We start from the raw sequence: 22923 nt of genomic DNA on the forward strand, positions 1-22923 counted from the left end.
GATCTTTTTATTTTCTGCCGGATAGTGAATTCAAATACGTCCGGTCTTTATTATAGCGGGGTGATAGTGTCGTTTGATTCGATAAACGGAATTCGTTCTGACATTTCATTTGCGGTCAAATTATAGCGGGGGTTTGTTTAGATTCAGTGACGTACACGCTATAGCGGATGAGTGTACTAGTGGATGAAAGTCATGAATCCGGTCGGAAGGTGTTTACTGGCCGTGAGCTACCCTTGGTGCACAAATATCGTTCCGACGATAACTTTTGATCCGCCCGTCAGATCGTGGCGATTCTTATATTGATTCGGGGGTACTCGGGAAGATTAATCGCGCGATGACAGCCCTGGCGGTCATCCGGCTTCCCGACATGCTCGGATCGTCCATCGGGTGTCATCTAGCAGGATTTTTTCGCACTTTCATTTAAACGGACTTCGTACGACAATGCGAGTGGAAACTCTTTATTACTTTGACAATGGAGAGGCATGCTGGGTGCGATCATACCAGCACAAATGCACTGGATCCCATCAGAACTCCGAAGTTAAGCGTGCTTGGGCGAGAGTAGTACTAGGATGGGTGACCTCCTGGGAAGTCCTCGTGTTGCACCCCTGTCACTTTTTTCGGCTATCTACCACTTTTTTCGAACAATCTTTCGGTTCTGGAACATCGATGCGAACTGAAACGCACGTTTAGTGCGTCGCCTCCTAGGTTTCGGTTCGGATCTTTTTATTTTCTTCCGGATGGTGAATTCAAAGACGTCCGGTCTTTATTATGGCGGGGTGATAGTGTCGTTTGATTCGATAAACGGAATTCGTTCTGACATTTCATTTGCGGTCAAATTATAGCGGGGGTTTGTTCAGATTCAGTGACGTACAGGCTATAGCGGATGAGTGTACTAGTGGATGCGAGTCATGAATCCGGTCGGAAGGTGTTTACTGGCCGTGAGCTACCCTTGGTGCACAAATATCGTTCCGACGATAACTTTTGATCCGCCCGTCAGATCGTGGCGATTCTTATATTGATTCGGGGGTACTCGGGAAGATTAATCGCGCGATGACAGCCCTGGCGGTCATCCGGCTTCCCGACATGCTCGGATCGTCCATCGGGTGTCATCTAGCAGGATTTTTTCGCACTTTCATTTAAACGGACTTCGTACGACAATGCGAGTGGAAACTCTTTATTACTTTGACAATGGAGAGGCATGCTGGGTGCGATCATACCAGCACAAATGCACTGGATCCCATCAGAACTCCGAAGTTAAGCGTGCTTGGGCGAGAGTAGTACTAGGATGGGTGACCTCCTGGGAAGTCCTCGTGTTGCACCCCTGTCACTTTTTTCGGCTATCTACCACTTTTTTCGAACAATCTTTCGGTTCTGGAACATCGATGCGAACTGAAACGCACGTTTAGTGCGTCGCCTCCTACGTTTCGGTTCGGATCTTTTTATTTTCTTCCGGATGGTGAATTCAAAGACGTCCGGTCTTTATTATGGCGGGGTGATAGTGTCGTTTGATTCGATAAACGGAATTCGTTCTGACATTTCATTTGCGGTCAAATTATAGCTGGGGTTTGTTCAGACTCAGTGACGTACAGGCTATAGCGGATGAGTGTACTAGTGGATGCGAGTCATGAATCCGGTCGGAAGGTGTTTACTGGCCGTGAGGTACCCTTGGTGCACAAATATCGTTCCGACGATAACTTTTGATCCGCCCGTCAGATCGTGGCGATTCTTATATTGATTCGGGGGTACTCGGGAAGATTAATCGCGCGTTGACGGCCCTGGCGGTCATCCCGCTTCCCGACATGCTCGGATCGTCCATCCGGTGTCATCTAGCAGGATTTTTTCGCACTTTCATTTAAACGGACTTCGTACGACAATGCGAGTGGAAACTCTTTATTACTTTGACAATGGAGAGGCATGCTGGGTGCGATCATACCAGCACAAATGCACTGGATCCCATCAGAACTCCGAAGTTAAGCGTGCTTGGGCGAGAGTAGTACTAGGATGGGTGACCTCCTGGGAAGTCCTCATGCTGGGTGCGATCATACCAGCACAAATGCACTGGATCCCATCAGAACTCCGAAGTTAAGCGTGCTTGGGCGAGAGTAGTACTAGGATGGGTGACCTCCTGGGAAGTCCTCGTGTTGCACCCCTGTCACTTTTTTCGGCTATCTACCACTTTTTTCGAACAATCTTTCGGTTCTGGAACATCGATGCGAACTGAAACGCACGTTTAGTGCGACGCCTCCTACGTTTCGGTTGGGATCTTTTTATTTTCTGCCGGATAGTGAGTTCAAATACGTCCGGTCTTTATTATGGCGGGCTGATAGTGTCGTTTAATTCGATAAACGGAATTCGTTCTGACATTTCATTTGCGGTCAAATTATAGCGGGGGTTTGTTCAGATTCAGTGACGTACAGGCTATAGCGGATGAGTGTACTAGTGGATGCGAGTCATGAATCCGGTCGGAAGGTGTTTACTGGCCGTGAGCTACCCTTGGTGCACAAATATCGTTCCGACGATAACTTTTGATCCGCCCGTCAGATCGTGGCGATTCTTATATTGATTCGGGGGTACTCGGGAAGATTAATCGCGCGATGACAGCCTTGGCGGTCATCCGGCTTTCCGACATGCTCGGATCGTCCATCCGGTGTCATCTAGCAGGATTTTTTCGCACTTTCATTTAAACGGACTTCGTACGACAATGCGAGTGGAAACTCTTTATTACTTTGACAATGGAGAGGCATGCTGGGTGCGATCATACCAGCACAAATGCACTGAATCCCATCAGAACTCCGAAGTTAAGCGTGCTTGGGCGAGAGTAGTACTAGGATGGGTGACCTCCTGGGAAGTCCTCGTGTTGCACCCCTGTCACTTTTTTCGGCTATCTACCACTTTTTTCGAACAATCTTTCGGTTCTGGAACATCGATGCGAACTGAGACGCACGTTTAGTGCGTCGCCTCCTACGTTTCGGTTCGGATCTTTTTATTTTCTTCCGGATGGTGAATTCAAAGACGTCCGGTCTTTATTATGGCGGGGTGATAGTGTCGTTTGATTCGATAAACGGAATTCGTTCTGACATTTCATTTGCGGTCAAATTATAGCGGGGGTTTGTTCAGATTCAGTGACGTACAGGCTATAGCGGATGAGTGTACTAGTGGATGACAGTCATGAATCCGGTCGGAAGGTGTTTACTGGCCGTGAGCTACCCTTGGTGCACAAATATCGTTTCGACGATAACTTTTGATCCGCCCGTCAGATCGTGGCGATTCTTATATTGATTCGGGGGTACTCGGGAAGATTAATCGCGCGATGACAGCCACGGCGGTCATCCGGCTTTCCGACATGCTCGGATCGTCCATCCGGTGTCATCTAGCAGGATTTTTTCGCACTTTCATTTAAACGGACTTCGTACGACAATGCGAGTGGAAACTCTTTATTACTTTGACAATGGAGAGGCATGCTGGGTGCGATCATACCAGCACAAATGCACTGGATCCCATCAGAACTCCGAAGTTAAGCGTGCTTGGGCGAGAGTAGTACTAGGATGGGTGACCTCCTGGGAAGTCCTCGTGTTGCACCCCTGTCACTTTTTTCGGCTATCTACCACTTTTTTTCGAACAATCTTTCGGTTCTGGAACATCGATGCGAACTGAAACGCACGTTTAGTGCGTCGCCTCCTACGTTTCGGTTCGGATCTTTTTATTTTCTTCCGGATGGTGAATTCAAAGACGTCCGGTCTTTATTATGGCGGGGTGATAGTGTCGTTTGATTCGATAAACGGAATTCGTTCTGACATTTCATTTGCGGTCAAATTATAGCTGGGGTTTGTTCAGACTCAGTGACGTACAGGCTATAGCGGATGAGTGTACTAGTGGATGCGAGTCATGAATCCGGTCGGAAGGTGTTTACTGGCCGTGAGGTACCCTTGGTGCACAAATATCGTTCCGACGATAACTTTTGATCCGCCCGTCAGATCGTGGCGATTCTTATATTGATTCGGGGGTACTCGGGAAGATTAATCGCGCGTTGACGGCCCTGGCGGTCATCCCGCTTCCCGACATGCTCGGATCGTCCATCCGGTGTCATCTAGCAGGATTTTTTCGCACTTTCATTTAAACGGACTTCGTACGACAATGCGAGTGGAAACTCTTTATTACTTTGACAATGGAGAGGCATGCTGGGTGCGATCATACCAGCACAAATGCACTGGATCCCATCAGAACTCCGAAGTTAAGCGTGCTTGGGCGAGAGTAGTACTAGGATGGGTGACCTCCTGGGAAGTCCTCATGCTGGGTGCGATCATACCAGCACAAATGCACTGGATCCCATCAGAACTCCGAAGTTAAGCGTGCTTGGGCGAGAGTAGTACTAGGATGGGTGACCTCCTGGGAAGTCCTCGTGTTGCACCCCTGTCACTTTTTTCGGCTATCTACCACTTTTTTCGAACAATCTTTCGGTTCTGGAACATCGATGCGAACTGAAACGCACGTTTAGTGCGACGCCTCCTACGTTTCGGTTGGGATCTTTTTATTTTCTGCCGGATAGTGAGTTCAAATACGTCCGGTCTTTATTATGGCGGGCTGATAGTGTCGTTTAATTCGATAAACGGAATTCGTTCTGACATTTCATTTGCGGTCAAATTATAGCGGGGGTTTGTTCAGATTCAGTGACGTACAGGCTATAGCGGATGAGTGTACTAGTGGATGCGAGTCATGAATCCGGTCGGAAGGTGTTTACTGGCCGTGAGCTACCCTTGGTGCACAAATATCGTTCCGACGATAACTTTTGATCCGCCCGTCAGATCGTGGCGATTCTTATATTGATTCGGGGGTACTCGGGAAGATTAATCGCGCGATGACAGCCTTGGCGGTCATCCGGCTTTCCGACATGCTCGGATCGTCCATCCGGTGTCATCTAGCAGGATTTTTTCGCACTTTCATTTAAACGGACTTCGTACGACAATGCGAGTGGAAACTCTTTATTACTTTGACAATGGAGAGGCATGCTGGGTGCGATCATACCAGCACAAATGCACTGAATCCCATCAGAACTCCGAAGTTAAGCGTGCTTGGGCGAGAGTAGTACTAGGATGGGTGACCTCCTGGGAAGTCCTCGTGTTGCACCCCTGTCACTTTTTTCGGCTATCTACCACTTTTTTCGAACAATCTTTCGGTTCTGGAACATCGATGCGAACTGAGACGCACGTTTAGTGCGTCGCCTCCTACGTTTCGGTTCGGATCTTTTTATTTTCTTCCGGATGGTGAATTCAAAGACGTCCGGTCTTTATTATGGCGGGGTGATAGTGTCGTTTGATTCGATAAACGGAATTCGTTCTGACATTTCATTTGCGGTCAAATTATAGCGGGGGTTTGTTCAGATTCAGTGACGTACAGGCTATAGCGGATGAGTGTACTAGTGGATGACAGTCATGAATCCGGTCGGAAGGTGTTTACTGGCCGTGAGCTACCCTTGGTGCACAAATATCGTTTCGACGATAACTTTTGATCCGCCCGTCAGATCGTGGCGATTCTTATATTGATTCGGGGGTACTCGGGAAGATTAATCGCGCGATGACAGCCACGGCGGTCATCCGGCTTTCCGACATGCTCGGATCGTCCATCCGGTGTCATCTAGCAGGATTTTTTCGCACTTTCATTTAAACGGACTTCGTACGACAATGCGAGTGGAAACTCTTTATTACTTTGACAATGGAGAGGCATGCTGGGTGCGATCATACCAGCACAAATGCACTGGATCCCATCAGAACTCCGAAGTTAAGCGTGCTTGGGCGAGAGTAGTACTAGGATGGGTGACCTCCTGGGAAGTCCTCGTGTTGCACCCCTGTCACTTTTTTCGGCTATCTACCACTTTTTTTCGAACAATCTTTCGGTTCTGGAACATCGATGCGAACTGAAACGCACGTTTAGTGCGTCGCCTCCTACGTTTCGGTTCGGATCTTTTTATTTTCTTCCGGATGGTGAATTCAAAGACGTCCGGTCTTTATTATGGCGGGGTGATAGTGTCGTTTGATTCGATAAACGGAATTCGTTCTGACATTTCATTTGCGGTCAAATTATAGCGGGGGTTTGTTCAGATTCAGTGACGTACAGGCTATAGCGGATGAGTGTACTAGTGGATGCGAGTCATGAATCCGGTCGGAAGGTGTTTACTGGCCGTGAGCTACCCTTGGTGCACAAATATCGTTCCGACGATAACTTTTGATCCGCCCGTCAGATCGTGGCGATTCTTATATTGATTCGGGGGTACTCGGGAAGATTAATCGCGCGATGACAGCCTTGGCGGTCATCCGGCTTTCCGACATGCTCGGATCGTCCATCCGGTGTCATCTAGCAGGATTTTTTCGCACTTTCATTTAAACGGACTTCGTACGACAATGCGAGTGGAAACTCTTTATTACTTTGACAATGGAGAGGCATGCTGGGTGCGATCATACCAGCACAAATGCACTGGATCCCATCAGAACTCCGAAGTTAAGCGTGCTTGGGCGAGAGTAGTACTAGGATGGGTGACCTCCTGGGAAGTCCTCGTGTTGCACCCCTGTCACTTTTTTCGGCTATCTACCACTTTTTTCGAACAATCTTTCGGTTCTGGAACATCGATGCGAACTGAGACGCACGTTTAGTGCGTCGCCTCCTACGTTTCGGTTCGGATCTTTTTATTTTCTTCCGGATGGTGAATTCAAAGACGTCCGGTCTTTATTATGGCGGGGTGATAGTGTCGTTTGATTCGATAAACGGAATTCGTTCTGACATTTCATTTGCGGTCAAATTATAGCGGGGGTTTGTTCAGATTCAGTGACGTACAGGCTATAGCGGATGAGTGTACTAGTGGATGAAAGTCATGAATCCGGTCGGAAGGTGTTTACTGGCCGTGAGCTACCCTTGGTGCACAAATATCGTTTCGACGATAACTTTTGATCCGCCCGTCAGATCGTGGCGATTCTTATATTGATTCGGGGGTACTCGGGAAGATTAATCGCGCGATGACAGCCACGGCGGTCATCCGGCTTTCCGACATGCTCGGATCGTCCATCCGGTGTCATCTAGCAGGATTTTTTCGCACTTTCATTTAAACGGACTTCGTACGACAATGCGAGTGGAAACTCTTTATTACTTTGACAATGGAGAGGCATGCTGGGTGTGATCATACCAGCACAAATGCACTGGATCCCATCAGAACTCCGAAGTTAAGCGTGCTTGGGCGAGAGTAGTACTAGGATGGGTGACCTCCTGGGAAGTCCTCGTGTTGCACCCCTGTCACTTTTTTCGGCTATCTACCACTTTTTTTCGAACAATCTTTCGGTTCTGGAACATCGATGCGAACTGAAACGCACGTTTAGTGCGTCGCCTCCTACGTTTCGGTTCGGATCTTTTTATTTTCTTCCGGATGGTGAATTCAAAGACGTCCGGTCTTTATTATGGCGGGGTGATAGTGTCGTTTGATTCGATAAACGGAATTCGTTCTGACATTTCATTTGCGGTCAAATTATAGAGGGGGTTTGTTCAGATTCAGTGACGTACAGGCTATAGCGGATGAGTGTACTAGTGGATGCGAGTCATGAATCCGGTCGGAAGGTGTTTACTGGCCGTGAGGTACCCTTGGTGCACAAATATCGTTCCGACGATAACTTTTGATCCGCCCGTCAGATCGTGGCGATTCTTATATTGATTCGGGGGTACTCGGGAAGATTAATCGCGCGTTGACGGCCCTGGCGGTCATCCCGCTTCCCGACATGCTCGGATCGTCCATCCGGTGTCATCTAGCAGGATTTTTTCGCACTTTCATTTAAACGGACTTCGTACGACAATGCGAGTGGAAACTCTTTATTACTTTGACAATGGAGAGGCATGCTGGGTGCGATCATACCAGCACAAATGCACTGGATCCCATCAGAACTCCGAAGTTAAGCGTGCTTGGGCGAGAGTAGTACTAGGATGGGTGACCTCCTGGGAAGTCCTCATGCTGGGTGCGATCATACCAGCACAAATGCACTGGATCCCATCAGAACTCCGAAGTTAAGCGTGCTTGGGCGAGAGTAGTACTAGGATGGGTGACCTCCTGGGAAGTCCTCGTGTTGCACCCCTGTCACTTTTTTCGGCTATCTACCACTTTTTTCGAACAATCTTTCGGTTCTGGAACATCGATGCGAACTGAAACGCACGTTTAGTGCGACGCCTCCTACGTTTCGGTTGGGATCTTTTTATTTTCTGCCGGATAGTGAGTTCAAATACGTCCGGTCTTTATTATGGCGGGCTGATAGTGTCGTTTAATTCGATAAACGGAATTCGTTCTGACATTTCATTTGCGGTCAAATTATAGCGGGGGTTTGTTCAGATTCAGTGACGTACAGGCTATAGCGGATGAGTGTACTAGTGGATGCGAGTCATGAATCCGGTCGGAAGGTGTTTACTGGCCGTGAGCTACCCTTGGTGCACAAATATCGTTCCGACGATAACTTTTGATCCGCCCGTCAGATCGTGGCGATTCTTATATTGATTCGGGGGTACTCGGGAAGATTAATCGCGCGATGACAGCCTTGGCGGTCATCCGGCTTTCCGACATGCTCGGATCGTCCATCCGGTGTCATCTAGCAGGATTTTTTCGCACTTTCATTTAAACGGACTTCGTACGACAATGCGAGTGGAAACTCTTTATTACTTTGACAATGGAGAGGCATGCTGGGTGCGATCATACCAGCACAAATGCACTGGATCCCATCAGAACTCCGAAGTTAAGCGTGCTTGGGCGAGAGTAGTACTAGGATGGGTGACCTCCTGGGAAGTCCTCGTGTTGCACCCCTGTCACTTTTTTCGGCTATCTACCACTTTTTTCGAACAATCTTTCGGTTCTGGAACATCGATGCGAACTGAGACGCACGTTTAGTGCGTCGCCTCCTACGTTTCGGTTCGGATCTTTTTATTTTCTTCCGGATGGTGAATTCAAAGACGTCCGGTCTTTATTATGGCGGGGTGATAGTGTCGTTTGATTCGATAAACGGAATTCGTTCTGACATTTCATTTGCGGTCAAATTATAGCGGGGGTTTGTTCAGATTCAGTGACGTACAGGCTATAGCGGATGAGTGTACTAGTGGATGACAGTCATGAATCCGGTCGGAAGGTGTTTACTGGCCGTGAGCTACCCTTGGTGCACAAATATCGTTTCGACGATAACTTTTGATCCGCCCGTCAGATCGTGGCGATTCTTATATTGATTCGGGGGTACTCGGGAAGATTAATCGCGCGATGACAGCCACGGCGGTCATCCGGCTTTCCGACATGCTCGGATCGTCCATCCGGTGTCATCTAGCAGGATTTTTTCGCACTTTCATTTAAACGGACTTCGTACGACAATGCGAGTGGAAACTCTTTATTACTTTGACAATGGAGAGGCATGCTGGGTGCGATCATACCAGCACAAATGCACTGGATCCCATCAGAACTCCGAAGTTAAGCGTGCTTGGGCGAGAGTAGTACTAGAATGGGTGACCTCCTGGGAAGTCCTCGTGTTGCACCCCTGTCACTTTTTTCGGCTATCTACCACTTTTTTTCGAACAATCTTTCGGTTCTGGAACATCGATGCGAACTGAAACGCACGTTTAGTGCGTCGCCTCCTACGTTTCGGTTCGGATCTTTTTATTTTCTTCCGGATGGTGAATTCAAAGACGTCCGGTCTTTATTATGGCGGGGTGATAGTGTCGTTTGATTCGATAAACGGAATTCGTTCTGACATTTCATTTGCGGTCAAATTATAGCGGGGGTTTGTTCAGATTCAGTGACGTACAGGCTATAGCGGATGAGTGTACTAGTGGATGCGAGTCATGAATCCGGTCGGAAGGTGTTTACTGGCCGTGAGCTACCCTTGGTGCACAAATATCGTTCCGACGATAACTTTTGATCCGCCCGTCAGATCGTGGCGATTCTTATATTGATTCGGGGGTACTCGGGAAGATTAATCGCGCGATGACAGCCTTGGCGGTCATCCGGCTTTCCGACATGCTCGGATCGTCCATCCGGTGTCATCTAGCAGGATTTTTTCGCACTTTCATTTAAACGGACTTCGTACGACAATGCGAGTGGAAACTCTTTATTACTTTGACAATGGAGAGGCATGCTGGGTGCGATCATACCAGCACAAATGCACTGGATCCCATCAGAACTCCGAAGTTAAGCGTGCTTGGGCGAGAGTAGTACTAGGATGGGTGACCTCCTGGGAAGTCCTCGTGTTGCACCCCTGTCACTTTTTTCGGCTATCTACCACTTTTTTCGAACAATCTTTCGGTTCTGGAACATCGATGCGAACTGAGACGCACGTTTAGTGCGACGCCTCCTACGTTTCGGTTGGGATCTTTTTATTTTCTGCCGGATAGTGAATTCAAATACGTCCGGTCTTTATTATAGCGGGGTGATAGTGTCGTTTGATTCGATAAACGGAATTCGTTCTGACATTTCATTTGCGGTCAAATTATAGCGGGGGTTTGTTTAGATTCAGTGACGTACACGCTATAGCGGATGAGTGTACTAGTGGATGAAAGTCATGAATCCGGTCGGAAGGTGTTTACTGGCCGTGAGCTACCCTTGGTGCACAAATATCGTTCCGACGATAACTTTTGATCCGCCCGTCAGATCGTGGCGATTCTTATATTGATTCGGGGGTACTCGGGAAGATTAATCGCGCGATGACAGCCCTGGCGGTCATCCGGCTTCCCGACATGCTCGGATCGTCCATCGGGTGTCATCTAGCAGGATTTTTTCGCACTTTCATTTAAACGGACTTCGTACGACAATGCGAGTGGAAACTCTTTATTACTTTGACAATGGAGAGGCATGCTGGGTGTGATCATACCAGCACAAATGCACTGGATCCCATCAGAACTCCGAAGTTAAGCGTGCTTGGGCGAGAGTAGTACTAGGATGGGTGACCTCCTGGGAAGTCCTCGTGTTGCACCCCTGTCACTTTTTTCGGCTATCTACCACTTTTTTTCGAACAATCTTTCGGTTCTGGAACATCGATGCGAACTGAAACGCACGTTTAGTGCGTCGCCTCCTACGTTTCGGTTCGGATCTTTTTATTTTCTTCCGGATGGTGAATTCAAAGACGTCCGGTCTTTATTATGGCGGGGTGATAGTGTCGTTTGATTCGATAAACGGAATTCGTTCTGACATTTCATTTGCGGTCAAATTATAGAGGGGGTTTGTTCAGATTCAGTGACGTACAGGCTATAGCGGATGAGTGTACTAGTGGATGCGAGTCATGAATCCGGTCGGAAGGTGTTTACTGGCCGTGAGGTACCCTTGGTGCACAAATATCGTTCCGACGATAACTTTTGATCCGCCCGTCAGATCGTGGCGATTCTTATATTGATTCGGGGGTACTCGGGAAGATTAATCGCGCGTTGACGGCCCTGGCGGTCATCCCGCTTCCCGACATGCTCGGATCGTCCATCCGGTGTCATCTAGCAGGATTTTTTCGCACTTTCATTTAAACGGACTTCGTACGACAATGCGAGTGGAAACTCTTTATTACTTTGACAATGGAGAGGCATGCTGGGTGCGATCATACCAGCACAAATGCACTGGATCCCATCAGAACTCCGAAGTTAAGCGTGCTTGGGCGAGAGTAGTACTAGGATGGGTGACCTCCTGGGAAGTCCTCATGCTGGGTGCGATCATACCAGCACAAATGCACTGGATCCCATCAGAACTCCGAAGTTAAGCGTGCTTGGGCGAGAGTAGTACTAGGATGGGTGACCTCCTGGGAAGTCCTCGTGTTGCACCCCTGTCACTTTTTTCGGCTATCTACCACTTTTTTCGAACAATCTTTCGGTTCTGGAACATCGATGCGAACTGAAACGCACGTTTAGTGCGACGCCTCCTACGTTTCGGTTGGGATCTTTTTATTTTCTGCCGGATAGTGAGTTCAAATACGTCCGGTCTTTATTATGGCGGGCTGATAGTGTCGTTTAATTCGATAAACGGAATTCGTTCTGACATTTCATTTGCGGTCAAATTATAGCGGGGGTTTGTTCAGATTCAGTGACGTACAGGCTATAGCGGATGAGTGTACTAGTGGATGCGAGTCATGAATCCGGTCGGAAGGTGTTTACTGGCCGTGAGCTACCCTTGGTGCACAAATATCGTTCCGACGATAACTTTTGATCCGCCCGTCAGATCGTGGCGATTCTTATATTGATTCGGGGGTACTCGGGAAGATTAATCGCGCGATGACAGCCTTGGCGGTCATCCGGCTTTCCGACATGCTCGGATCGTCCATCCGGTGTCATCTAGCAGGATTTTTTCGCACTTTCATTTAAACGGACTTCGTACGACAATGCGAGTGGAAACTCTTTATTACTTTGACAATGGAGAGGCATGCTGGGTGCGATCATACCAGCACAAATGCACTGGATCCCATCAGAACTCCGAAGTTAAGCGTGCTTGGGCGAGAGTAGTACTAGGATGGGTGACCTCCTGGGAAGTCCTCGTGTTGCACCCCTGTCACTTTTTTCGGCTATCTACCACTTTTTTCGAACAATCTTTCGGTTCTGGAACATCGATGCGAACTGAGACGCACGTTTAGTGCGTCGCCTCCTACGTTTCGGTTCGGATCTTTTTATTTTCTTCCGGATGGTGAATTCAAAGACGTCCGGTCTTTATTATGGCGGGGTGATAGTGTCGTTTGATTCGATAAACGGAATTCGTTCTGACATTTCATTTGCGGTCAAATTATAGCGGGGGTTTGTTCAGATTCAGTGACGTACAGGCTATAGCGGATGAGTGTACTAGTGGATGACAGTCATGAATCCGGTCGGAAGGTGTTTACTGGCCGTGAGCTACCCTTGGTGCACAAATATCGTTTCGACGATAACTTTTGATCCGCCCGTCAGATCGTGGCGATTCTTATATTGATTCGGGGGTACTCGGGAAGATTAATCGCGCGATGACAGCCACGGCGGTCATCCGGCTTTCCGACATGCTCGGATCGTCCATCCGGTGTCATCTAGCAGGATTTTTTCGCACTTTCATTTAAACGGACTTCGTACGACAATGCGAGTGGAAACTCTTTATTACTTTGACAATGGAGAGGCATGCTGGGTGCGATCATACCAGCACAAATGCACTGGATCCCATCAGAACTCCGAAGTTAAGCGTGCTTGGGCGAGAGTAGTACTAGAATGGGTGACCTCCTGGGAAGTCCTCGTGTTGCACCCCTGTCACTTTTTTCGGCTATCTACCACTTTTTTTCGAACAATCTTTCGGTTCTGGAACATCGATGCGAACTGAAACGCACGTTTAGTGCGTCGCCTCCTACGTTTCGGTTCGGATCTTTTTATTTTCTTCCGGATGGTGAATTCAAAGACGTCCGGTCTTTATTATGGCGGGGTGATAGTGTCGTTTGATTCGATAAACGGAATTCGTTCTGACATTTCATTTGCGGTCAAATTATAGCGGGGGTTTGTTCAGATTCAGTGACGTACAGGCTATAGCGGATGAGTGTACTAGTGGATGCGAGTCATGAATCCGGTCGGAAGGTGTTTACTGGCCGTGAGCTACCCTTGGTGCACAAATATCGTTCCGACGATAACTTTTGATCCGCCCGTCAGATCGTGGCGATTCTTATATTGATTCGGGGGTACTCGGGAAGATTAATCGCGCGATGACAGCCTTGGCGGTCATCCGGCTTTCCGACATGCTCGGATCGTCCATCCGGTGTCATCTAGCAGGATTTTTTCGCACTTTCATTTAAACGGACTTCGTACGACAATGCGAGTGGAAACTCTTTATTACTTTGACAATGGAGAGGCATGCTGGGTGCGATCATACCAGCACAAATGCACTGGATCCCATCAGAACTCCGAAGTTAAGCGTGCTTGGGCGAGAGTAGTACTAGGATGGGTGACCTCCTGGGAAGTCCTCGTGTTGCACCCCTGTCACTTTTTTCGGCTATCTACCACTTTTTTCGAACAATCTTTCGGTTCTGGAACATCGATGCGAACTGAGACGCACGTTTAGTGCGACGCCTCCTACGTTTCGGTTGGGATCTTTTTATTTTCTGCCGGATAGTGAATTCAAATACGTCCGGTCTTTATTATAGCGGGGTGATAGTGTCGTTTGATTCGATAAACGGAATTCGTTCTGACATTTCATTTGCGGTCAAATTATAGCGGGGGTTTGTTTAGATTCAGTGACGTACACGCTATAGCGGATGAGTGTACTAGTGGATGAAAGTCATGAATCCGGTCGGAAGGTGTTTACTGGCCGTGAGCTACCCTTGGTGCACAAATATCGTTCCGACGATAACTTTTGATCCGCCCGTCAGATCGTGGCGATTCTTATATTGATTCGGGGGTACTCGGGAAGATTAATCGCGCGATGACAGCCCTGGCGGTCATCCGGCTTCCCGACATGCTCGGATCGTCCATCGGGTGTCATCTAGCAGGATTTTTTCGCACTTTCATTTAAACGGACTTCGTACGACAATGCGAGTGGAAACTCTTTATTACTTTGACAATGGAGAGGCATGCTGGGTGCGATCATACCAGCACAAATGCACTGGATCCCATCAGAACTCCGAAGTTAAGCGTGCTTGGGCGAGAGTAGTACTAGGATGGGTGACCTCCTGGGAAGTCCTCGTGTTGCACCCCTGTCACTTTTTTCGGCTATCTACCACTTTTTTCGAACAATCTTTCGGTTCTGGAACATCGATGCGAACTGAAACGCACGTTTAGTGCGTCGCCTCCTAGGTTTCGGTTCGGATCTTTTTATTTTCTTCCGGATGGTGAATTCAAAGACGTCCGGTCTTTATTATGGCGGGGTGATAGTGTCGTTTGATTCGATAAACGGAATTCGTTCTGACATTTCATTTGCGGTCAAATTATAGCGGGGGTTTGTTCAGATTCAGTGACGTACAGGCTATAGCGGATGAGTGTACTAGTGGATGCGAGTCATGAATCCGGTCGGAAGGTGTTTACTGGCCGTGAGCTACCCTTGGTGCACAAATATCGTTCCGACGATAACTTTTGATCCGCCCGTCAGATCGTGGCGATTCTTATATTGATTCGGGGGTACTCGGGAAGATTAATCGCGCGATGACAGCCCTGGCGGTCATCCGGCTTCCCGACATGCTCGGATCGTCCATCGGGTGTCATCTAGCAGGATTTTTTCGCACTTTCATTTAAACGGACTTCGTACGACAATGCGAGTGGAAACTCTTTATTACTTTGACAATGGAGAGGCATGCTGGGTGCGATCATACCAGCACAAATGCACTGGATCCCATCAGAACTCCGAAGTTAAGCGTGCTTGGGCGAGAGTAGTACTAGGATGGGTGACCTCCTGGGAAGTCCTCGTGTTGCACCCCTGTCACTTTTTTCGGCTATCTACCACTTTTTTCGAACAATCTTTCGGTTCTGGAACATCGATGCGAACTGAAACGCACGTTTAGTGCGTCGCCTCCTACGTTTCGGTTCGGATCTTTTTATTTTCTTCCGGATGGTGAATTCAAAGACGTCCGGTCTTTATTATGGCGGGGTGATAGTGTCGTTTGATTCGATAAACGGAATTCGTTCTGACATTTCATTTGCGGTCAAATTATAGCTGGGGTTTGTTCAGACTCAGTGACGTACAGGCTATAGCGGATGAGTGTACTAGTGGATGCGAGTCATGAATCCGGTCGGAAGGTGTTTACTGGCCGTGAGGTACCCTTGGTGCACAAATATCGTTCCGACGATAACTTTTGATCCGCCCGTCAGATCGTGGCGATTCTTATATTGATTCGGGGGTACTCGGGAAGATTAATCGCGCGTTGACGGCCCTGGCGGTCATCCCGCTTCCCGACATGCTCGGATCGTCCATCCGGTGTCATCTAGCAGGATTTTTTCGCACTTTCATTTAAACGGACTTCGTACGACAATGCGAGTGGAAACTCTTTATTACTTTGACAATGGAGAGGCATGCTGGGTGCGATCATACCAGCACAAATGCACTGGATCCCATCAGAACTCCGAAGTTAAGCGTGCTTGGGCGAGAGTAGTACTAGGATGGGTGACCTCCTGGGAAGTCCTCATGCTGGGTGCGATCATACCAGCACAAATGCACTGGATCCCATCAGAACTCCGAAGTTAAGCGTGCTTGGGCGAGAGTAGTACTAGGATGGGTGACCTCCTGGGAAGTCCTCGTGTTGCACCCCTGTCACTTTTTTCGGCTATCTACCACTTTTTTCGAACAATCTTTCGGTTCTGGAACATCGATGCGAACTGAAACGCACGTTTAGTGCGACGCCTCCTACGTTTCGGTTGGGATCTTTTTATTTTCTGCCGGATAGTGAGTTCAAATACGTCCGGTCTTTATTATGGCGGGCTGATAGTGTCGTTTAATTCGATAAACGGAATTCGTTCTGACATTTCATTTGCGCTCAAATTATAGCGGGGGTTTGTTCAGATTCAGTGACGTACAGGCTATAGCGGATGAGTGTACTAGTGGATGCGAGTCATGAATCCGGTCGGAAGGTGTTTACTGGCCGTGAGCTACCCTTGGTGCACAAATATCGTTCCGACGATAACTTTTGATCCGCCCGTAAGATCGTGGCGATTCTTATATTGATTCGGGGGTACTCGGGAAGATTAATCGCGCGATGACAGCCTTGGCGGTCATCCGGCTTTCCGACATGCTCGGATCGTCCATCCGGTGTCATCTAGCAGGATTTTTTCGCACTTTCATTTAAACGGACTTCGTACGACAATGCGAGTGGAAACTCTTTATTACTTTGACAATGGAGAGGCATGCTGGGTGCGATCATACCAGCACAAATGCACTGGATCCCATCAGAACTCCGAAGTTAAGCGTGCTTGGGCGAGAGTAGTACTAGGATGGGTGACCTCCTGGGAAGTCCTCGTGTTGCACCCCTGTCACTTTTTTCGGCTATCTACCACTTTTTTCGAACAATCTTTCGGTTCTGGAACATCGATGCGAACTGAGACGCACGTTTAGTGCATCGCCTCCTACGTTTCGGTTCGGATCTTTTTATTTTCTTCCGGATGGTGAATTCAAAGACGTCCGGTCTTTATTATGGCGGGGTGATAGTGTCGTTTGATTCGATAAACGGAATTCGTTCTGACATTTCATTTGCGGTCAAATTATAGCGGGGGTTTGTTCAGATTCAGTGACGTACAGGCTATAGCGGATGAGTGTACTAGTGGATGACAGTCATGAATCCGGTCGGAAGGTGTTTACTGGCCGTGAGCTACCCTTGGTGCACAAATATCGTTTCGACGATAACTTTTGATCCGCCCGTCAGATCGTGGCGATTCTTATATTGATTCGGGGGTACTCGGGAAGATTAATCGCGCGATGACAGCCACGGCGGTCATCCGGCTTTCCGACATGCTCGGATCGTCCATCCGGTGTCATCTAGCAGGATTTTTTCGCACTTTCATTTAAACGGACTTCGTACGACAATGCGAGTGGAAACTCTTTATTACTTTGACAATGGAGAGGCATGCTGGGTGCGATCATACCAGCACAAATGCACTGGATCCCATCAGAACTCCGAAGTTAAGCGTGCTTGGGCGAGAGTAGTACTAGGATGGGTGACCTCCTGGGAAGTCCTCGTGTTGCACCCCTGTCACTTTTTTCGGCTATCTACCACTTTTTTTCGAACAATCTTTCGGTTCTGGAACATCGATGCGAACTGAAACGCACGTTTAGTGCGTCGCCTCCTACGTTTCGGTTCGGATCTTTTTATTTTCTTCCGGATGGTGAATTCAAAGACGTCCGGTCTTTATTATGGCGGGGTGATAGTGTCGTTTGATTCGATAAACGGAATTCGTTCTGACATTTCATTTGCGGTCAAATTATAGCGGGGGTTTGTTCAGATTCAGTGACGTACAGGCTATAGCGGATGAGTGTACTAGTGGATGCGAGTCATGAATCCGGTCGGAAGGTGTTTACTGGCCGTGAGCTACCCTTGGTGCACAAATATCGTTCCGACGATAACTTTTGATCCGCCCGTCAGATCGTGGCGATTCTTATATTGATTCGGGGGTACTCGGGAAGATTAATCGCGCGATGACAGCTTTGGCGGTCATCCGGCTTTCCGACATGCTCGGATCGTCCATCCGGTGTCATCTAGCAGGATTTTTTCGCACTTTCATTTAAACGGACTTCGTACGACAATGCGAGTGGAAACTCTTTATTACTTTGACAATGGAGAGGCATGCTGGGTGCGATCATACCAGCACAAATGCACTGGATCCCATCAGAACTCCGAAGTTAAGCGTGCTTGGGCGAGAGTAGTACTAGGATGGGTGACCTCCTGGGAAGTCCTCGTGTTGCACCCCTGTCACTTTTTTCGGCTATCTACCACTTTTTTCGAACAATCTTTCGGTTCTGGAACATCGATGCGAACTGAGACGCACGTTTAGTGCGTCGCCTCCTACGTTTCGGTTCGGATCTTTTTATTTTCTTCCGGATGGTGAATTCAAAGACGTCCGGTCTTTATTATGGCGGGGTGATAGTGTCGTTTGATTCGATAAACGGAATTCGTTCTGACATTTCATTTGCGGTCAAATTATAGCGGGGGTTTGTTCAGATTCAGTGACGTACAGGCTATAGCGGATGAGTGTACTAGTGGATGAAAGTCATGAATCCGGTCGGAAGGTGTTTACTGGCCGTGAGCTACCCTTGGTGCACAAATATCGTTTCGACGATAACTTTTGATCCGCCCGTCAGATCGTGGCGATTCTTATATTGATTCGGGGGTACTCGGGAAGATTAATCGCGCGATGACAGCCACGGCGGTCATCCGGCTTTCCGACATGCTCGGATCGTCCATCCGGTGTCATCTAGCAGGATTTTTTCGCACTTTCATTTAAACGGACTTCGTACGACAATGCGAGTGGAAACTCTTTATTACTTTGACAATGGAGAGGCATGCTTGGTGCGATCATACCAGCACAAATGCACTGGATCCCATCAGAACTCCGAAGTTAAGCGTGCTTGGGCGAGAGTAGTACTAGGATGGGTGACCTCCTGGGAAGTCCTCGTGTTGCACCCCTGTCACTTTTTTCGGCTATCTACCACTTTTTTTCGAACAATCTTTCGGTTCTGGAACATCGATGCGAACTGAAACGCACGTTTAGTGCGTCGCCTCCTACGTTTCGGTTCGGATCTTTTTATTTTCTTCCGGATGGTGAATTCAAAGACGTCCGGTCTTTATTATGGCGGGGTGATAGTGTCGTTTGATTCGATAAACGGAATTCGTTCTGACATTTCATTTGCGGTCAAATTATAGCGGGGGTTTGTTCAGATTCAGTGACGTACAGGCTATAGCGGATGAGTGTACTAGTGGATGCGAGTCATGAATCCGGTCGGAAGGTGTTTACTGGCCGTGAGCTACCCTTGGTGCACAAATATCGTTCCGACGATAACTTTTGATCCGCCCGTCAGATCGTGGCGATTCTTATATTGATTCGGGGGTAATCGGGAAGATTCATCGCGCGATGACAGCCCTGGCGGTCATCCGGCTTCCCTACATGCTCGGATCGTCCATCCGGTGTCATCTAGCAGGATTTTTTCGCACTTTCATTTAAACGGACTTCGTACGACAATGCGAGTGGAAACTCTTTATTACTTTGACAATGGAGAGGCATGCTGGGTGCGATCATACCAGCACAAATGCACTGGATCCCATCAGAACTCCGAAGTTAAGCGTGCTTGGGCGAGAGTAGTACTAGGATGGGTGACCTCCTGGGAAGTCCTCGTGTTGCACCCCTGTCACTTTTTTCGGCTATCTACCACTTTTTTCGAACAATCTTTCGGTTCTGGAACATCGATGCGAACTGAAACGCACGTTTAGTGCGACGCCTCCTACGTTTCGGTTGGGATCTTTTTATTTTCTGCCGGATAGTGAATTCAAATACGTCCGGTCTTTATTATGGCGGGGTGATAGTGTCGTTTGATTCGATAAACGGAATTCGTTCTGACATTTCATTTGCGGTCAAATTATAGCGGGGGTTTGTTTAGATTCAGTGACGTACACGCTATAGCGGATGAGTGTACTAGTGGATGAAAGTCATGAATCCGGTCGGAAGGTGTTTACTGGCCGTGAGCTACCCTTGGTGCACAAATATCGTTCCGACGATAACTTTTGATCCGCCCGTCAGATCGTGGCGATTCTTATATTGATTCGGGGGTACTCGGGAAGATTAATCGCGCGATGACAGCCCTGGCGGTCATCCGGCTTCCCGACATGCTCGGATCGTCCATCGGGTGTCATCTAGCAGGATTTTTTCGCACTTTCATTTAAACGGACTTCGTACGACAATGCGAGTGGAAACTCTTTATTACTTTGACAATGGAGAGGCATGCTGGGTGCGATCATACCAGCACAAATGCACTGGATCCCATCAGAACTCCGAAGTTAAGCGTGCTTGGGCGAGAGTAGTACTAGGATGGGTGACCTCCTGGGAAGTCCTCGTGTTGCACCCCTGTCACTTTTTTCGGCTATCTACCACTTTTTTCGAACAATCTTTCGGTTCTGGAACATCGATGCGAACTGAAACGCACGTTTAGTGCGACGCCTCCTACGTTTCGGTTGGGATCTTTTTATTTTCTGCCGGATAGTGAATTCAAATACGTCCGGTCTTTATTATAGCGGGGTGATAGTGTCGTTTGATTCGATAAACGGAATTCGTTCTGACATTTCATTTGCGGTCAAATTATAGCGGGGGTTTGTTTAGATTCAGTGACGTACACGCTATAGCGGATGAGTGTACTAGTGGATGAAAGTCATGAATCCGGTCGGAAGGTGTTTACTGGCCGTGAGCTACCCTTGGTGCACAAATATCGTTCCGACGATAACTTTTGATCCGCCCGTCAGATCGTGGCGATTCTTATATTGATTCGGGGGTACTCGGGAAGATTAATCGCGCGATGACAGCCCTGGCGGTCATCCGGCTTCCCGACATGCTCGGATCGTCCATCGGGTGTCATCTAGCAGGATTTTTTCGCACTTTCATTTAAACGGACTTCGTACGACAATGCGAGTGGAAACTCTTTATTACTTTGACAATGGAGAGGCATGCTGGGTGCGATCATACCAGCACAAATGCACTGGATCCCATCAGAACTCCGAAGTTAAGCGTGCTTGGGCGAGAGTAGTACTAGGATGGGTGACCTCCTGGGAAGTCCTCGTGTTGCACCCCTGTCACTTTTTTCGGCTATCTACCACTTTTTTCGAACAATCTTTCGGTTCTGGAACATCGATGCGAACTGAAACGCACGTTTAGTGCGTCGCCTCCTACGTTTCGGTTCGGATCTTTTTATTTTCTTCCGGATGGTGAATTCAAAGACGTCCGGTCTTTATTATGGCGGGGTGATAGTGTCGTTTGATTCGATAAACGGAATTCGTTCTGACATTTCATTTGCGGTCAAATTATAGCGGGGGTTTGTTTAGATTCAGTGACGTACAGGCTATAGCGGATGAGTGTACTAGTGGATGCGAGTCATGAATCCGGTCGGAAGGTGTTTACTGGCCGTGAGCTACCCTTGGTGCACAAATATCGTTCCGACGATAACTTTTGATCCGCCCGTCAGATCGTGGCGATTCTTATATTGATTCGGGGGTAAGCGGGAAGATTCATCGCGCGTTGACGGCCCTGGCGGTCATCCGGCTTCCCGACATGCTCGGATCGTCCATCCGATGGCATCTAGCAGGATTTTTTCGCACTTTCATTTAAACGGACTTCGTACGACAATGCGAGTGGAAACTCTTTATTACTTTGACAATAGAGAGGCATGCTGGGTGCGATCATACCAGCACAAATGCACTGGATCCCATCAGAACTCCGAAGTTAAGCGTGCTTGGGCGAGAGTAGTACTAGGATGGGTGACCTCCTGGGAAGTCCTCGTGTTGCACCCCTGTCACTTTTTTCGGCTATCTACCACTTTTTTCGAACAATCTTTCGGTTCTGGAACATCGATGCGAACTGAAACGCACGTTTAGTGCGTCGCCTCCTACGTTTCGGTACGGATCTTTTTATTTTCTTCCGGATGGTTAATTCAAAGACGTCCGGTCTTTATTATGGCGGGGTGATAGTGTCGTTTGATTCGATAAACGGAATTCGTTCTGACATTTCATTTGCGGTCAAATTATAGCGGGGGTTTGTTCAGATTCAGTGACGTACAGGCTATAGCGGATGAGTGTACTAGTGGATGCGAGTCATGAATCCGGTCGGAAGGTGTTTACTGGCCGTGAGCTACCCTTGGTGCACAAATATCGTTCCGACGATAACTTTTGATCCGCCCGTCAGATCGTGGCGATTCTTATATTGATTCGGGGGTAATCGGGAAGATTCATCGCGCGATGACAGCTCTGGCGGTCATCCGGCTTCCCTACATGCTCGGATCGTCCATCCGGTGTCATCTAGCAGGATTTTTTCGCACTTTCATTTAAACGGACTTCGTACGACAATGCGAGTGGAAACTCTTTATTACTTTGACAATGGAGAGGCATGCTGGGTGCGATCATACCAGCACAAATGCACTGGATCCCATCAGAACTCCGAAGTTAAGCGTGCTTGGGCGAGAGTAGTACTAGGATGGGTGACCTCCTGGGAAGTCCTCGTGTTGCACCCCTGTCACTTTTTTCGGCTATCTACCACTTTTTTCGAACAATCTTTCGGTTCTGGAACATCGATGCGAACTGAAACGCACGTTTAGTGCGACGCCTCCTACGTTTCGGTTGGGATCTTTTTATTTTCTGCCGGATAGTGAATTCAAATACGTCCGGTCTTTATTATAGCGGGGTGATAGTGTCGTTTGATTCGATAAACGGAATTCGTTCTGACATTTCATTTGCGGTCAAATTATAGCGGGGGTTTGTTTAGATTCAGTGACGTACACGC

The 22923-nt window shown here is 48.2% G+C and overlaps 31 non-coding genes across 31 annotated transcripts; all 31 read left to right on the plus strand.

Moving 5' to 3' along the window:
- Positions 1-487: 487 nt before the first annotated feature.
- Positions 488-606, plus strand: LOC143871941 (5S ribosomal RNA). The gene has a single exon (XR_013246701.1). It is a non-coding gene; the product is annotated as a 5S ribosomal RNA (ribosomal RNA).
- Positions 607-1203: 597 nt separating this feature from the next.
- On the plus strand, positions 1204-1322 carry LOC143871943 (5S ribosomal RNA). Its single transcript, XR_013246703.1, has one exon. It is a non-coding gene; the product is annotated as a 5S ribosomal RNA (ribosomal RNA).
- Positions 1323-2031: 709 nt separating this feature from the next.
- LOC143871944 (5S ribosomal RNA) lies at positions 2032-2150 on the plus strand. The gene has a single exon (XR_013246704.1). It is a non-coding gene; the product is annotated as a 5S ribosomal RNA (ribosomal RNA).
- A 597-nt stretch (positions 2151-2747) lies between these two features.
- LOC143874142 (5S ribosomal RNA) lies at positions 2748-2866 on the plus strand. Its single transcript, XR_013248832.1, has one exon. It is a non-coding gene; the product is annotated as a 5S ribosomal RNA (ribosomal RNA).
- Positions 2867-3463: 597 nt separating this feature from the next.
- Positions 3464-3582, plus strand: LOC143871945 (5S ribosomal RNA). Its single transcript, XR_013246705.1, has one exon. It is a non-coding gene; the product is annotated as a 5S ribosomal RNA (ribosomal RNA).
- Positions 3583-4292: 710 nt separating this feature from the next.
- Positions 4293-4411, plus strand: LOC143871946 (5S ribosomal RNA). The gene has a single exon (XR_013246706.1). It is a non-coding gene; the product is annotated as a 5S ribosomal RNA (ribosomal RNA).
- Positions 4412-5008: 597 nt separating this feature from the next.
- LOC143874143 (5S ribosomal RNA) lies at positions 5009-5127 on the plus strand. Its single transcript, XR_013248833.1, has one exon. It is a non-coding gene; the product is annotated as a 5S ribosomal RNA (ribosomal RNA).
- A 597-nt stretch (positions 5128-5724) lies between these two features.
- Positions 5725-5843, plus strand: LOC143871947 (5S ribosomal RNA). Its single transcript, XR_013246707.1, has one exon. It is a non-coding gene; the product is annotated as a 5S ribosomal RNA (ribosomal RNA).
- Positions 5844-6441: 598 nt separating this feature from the next.
- On the plus strand, positions 6442-6560 carry LOC143871948 (5S ribosomal RNA). The gene has a single exon (XR_013246708.1). It is a non-coding gene; the product is annotated as a 5S ribosomal RNA (ribosomal RNA).
- Positions 6561-7157: 597 nt separating this feature from the next.
- LOC143873124 (5S ribosomal RNA) lies at positions 7158-7276 on the plus strand. Its single transcript, XR_013247845.1, has one exon. It is a non-coding gene; the product is annotated as a 5S ribosomal RNA (ribosomal RNA).
- A 710-nt stretch (positions 7277-7986) lies between these two features.
- On the plus strand, positions 7987-8105 carry LOC143871949 (5S ribosomal RNA). Its single transcript, XR_013246709.1, has one exon. It is a non-coding gene; the product is annotated as a 5S ribosomal RNA (ribosomal RNA).
- A 597-nt stretch (positions 8106-8702) lies between these two features.
- On the plus strand, positions 8703-8821 carry LOC143871950 (5S ribosomal RNA). Its single transcript, XR_013246710.1, has one exon. It is a non-coding gene; the product is annotated as a 5S ribosomal RNA (ribosomal RNA).
- Positions 8822-9418: 597 nt separating this feature from the next.
- On the plus strand, positions 9419-9537 carry LOC143873137 (5S ribosomal RNA). Its single transcript, XR_013247860.1, has one exon. It is a non-coding gene; the product is annotated as a 5S ribosomal RNA (ribosomal RNA).
- A 598-nt stretch (positions 9538-10135) lies between these two features.
- Positions 10136-10254, plus strand: LOC143871951 (5S ribosomal RNA). Its single transcript, XR_013246711.1, has one exon. It is a non-coding gene; the product is annotated as a 5S ribosomal RNA (ribosomal RNA).
- A 597-nt stretch (positions 10255-10851) lies between these two features.
- Positions 10852-10970, plus strand: LOC143873125 (5S ribosomal RNA). The gene has a single exon (XR_013247846.1). It is a non-coding gene; the product is annotated as a 5S ribosomal RNA (ribosomal RNA).
- Positions 10971-11680: 710 nt separating this feature from the next.
- On the plus strand, positions 11681-11799 carry LOC143871952 (5S ribosomal RNA). The gene has a single exon (XR_013246712.1). It is a non-coding gene; the product is annotated as a 5S ribosomal RNA (ribosomal RNA).
- Positions 11800-12396: 597 nt separating this feature from the next.
- On the plus strand, positions 12397-12515 carry LOC143871954 (5S ribosomal RNA). The gene has a single exon (XR_013246714.1). It is a non-coding gene; the product is annotated as a 5S ribosomal RNA (ribosomal RNA).
- A 597-nt stretch (positions 12516-13112) lies between these two features.
- On the plus strand, positions 13113-13231 carry LOC143873138 (5S ribosomal RNA). Its single transcript, XR_013247861.1, has one exon. It is a non-coding gene; the product is annotated as a 5S ribosomal RNA (ribosomal RNA).
- A 598-nt stretch (positions 13232-13829) lies between these two features.
- LOC143871956 (5S ribosomal RNA) lies at positions 13830-13948 on the plus strand. The gene has a single exon (XR_013246715.1). It is a non-coding gene; the product is annotated as a 5S ribosomal RNA (ribosomal RNA).
- Positions 13949-14545: 597 nt separating this feature from the next.
- On the plus strand, positions 14546-14664 carry LOC143871957 (5S ribosomal RNA). The gene has a single exon (XR_013246716.1). It is a non-coding gene; the product is annotated as a 5S ribosomal RNA (ribosomal RNA).
- Positions 14665-15261: 597 nt separating this feature from the next.
- On the plus strand, positions 15262-15380 carry LOC143871958 (5S ribosomal RNA). The gene has a single exon (XR_013246717.1). It is a non-coding gene; the product is annotated as a 5S ribosomal RNA (ribosomal RNA).
- Positions 15381-16089: 709 nt separating this feature from the next.
- LOC143871959 (5S ribosomal RNA) lies at positions 16090-16208 on the plus strand. The gene has a single exon (XR_013246718.1). It is a non-coding gene; the product is annotated as a 5S ribosomal RNA (ribosomal RNA).
- Positions 16209-16805: 597 nt separating this feature from the next.
- LOC143871960 (5S ribosomal RNA) lies at positions 16806-16924 on the plus strand. The gene has a single exon (XR_013246719.1). It is a non-coding gene; the product is annotated as a 5S ribosomal RNA (ribosomal RNA).
- A 597-nt stretch (positions 16925-17521) lies between these two features.
- Positions 17522-17640, plus strand: LOC143871961 (5S ribosomal RNA). Its single transcript, XR_013246720.1, has one exon. It is a non-coding gene; the product is annotated as a 5S ribosomal RNA (ribosomal RNA).
- A 598-nt stretch (positions 17641-18238) lies between these two features.
- Positions 18239-18357, plus strand: LOC143871962 (5S ribosomal RNA). The gene has a single exon (XR_013246721.1). It is a non-coding gene; the product is annotated as a 5S ribosomal RNA (ribosomal RNA).
- Positions 18358-18954: 597 nt separating this feature from the next.
- Positions 18955-19073, plus strand: LOC143873329 (5S ribosomal RNA). Its single transcript, XR_013248043.1, has one exon. It is a non-coding gene; the product is annotated as a 5S ribosomal RNA (ribosomal RNA).
- A 598-nt stretch (positions 19074-19671) lies between these two features.
- Positions 19672-19790, plus strand: LOC143871963 (5S ribosomal RNA). The gene has a single exon (XR_013246722.1). It is a non-coding gene; the product is annotated as a 5S ribosomal RNA (ribosomal RNA).
- Positions 19791-20387: 597 nt separating this feature from the next.
- LOC143871964 (5S ribosomal RNA) lies at positions 20388-20506 on the plus strand. Its single transcript, XR_013246723.1, has one exon. It is a non-coding gene; the product is annotated as a 5S ribosomal RNA (ribosomal RNA).
- A 597-nt stretch (positions 20507-21103) lies between these two features.
- On the plus strand, positions 21104-21222 carry LOC143871966 (5S ribosomal RNA). Its single transcript, XR_013246725.1, has one exon. It is a non-coding gene; the product is annotated as a 5S ribosomal RNA (ribosomal RNA).
- A 597-nt stretch (positions 21223-21819) lies between these two features.
- On the plus strand, positions 21820-21938 carry LOC143871967 (5S ribosomal RNA). The gene has a single exon (XR_013246726.1). It is a non-coding gene; the product is annotated as a 5S ribosomal RNA (ribosomal RNA).
- Positions 21939-22535: 597 nt separating this feature from the next.
- Positions 22536-22654, plus strand: LOC143871968 (5S ribosomal RNA). Its single transcript, XR_013246727.1, has one exon. It is a non-coding gene; the product is annotated as a 5S ribosomal RNA (ribosomal RNA).
- Positions 22655-22923: the final 269 nt, after the last annotated feature.

The sequence above is a fragment of the Tasmannia lanceolata genome, unplaced genomic scaffold (genome assembly GCF_043159265.1).
Source record: "Tasmannia lanceolata isolate RefF3 unplaced genomic scaffold, GAP_Taslan_0.1 ptg000003l, whole genome shotgun sequence".
Taxonomy (NCBI): Eukaryota; Viridiplantae; Streptophyta; class Magnoliopsida; order Canellales; family Winteraceae; genus Tasmannia; species Tasmannia lanceolata.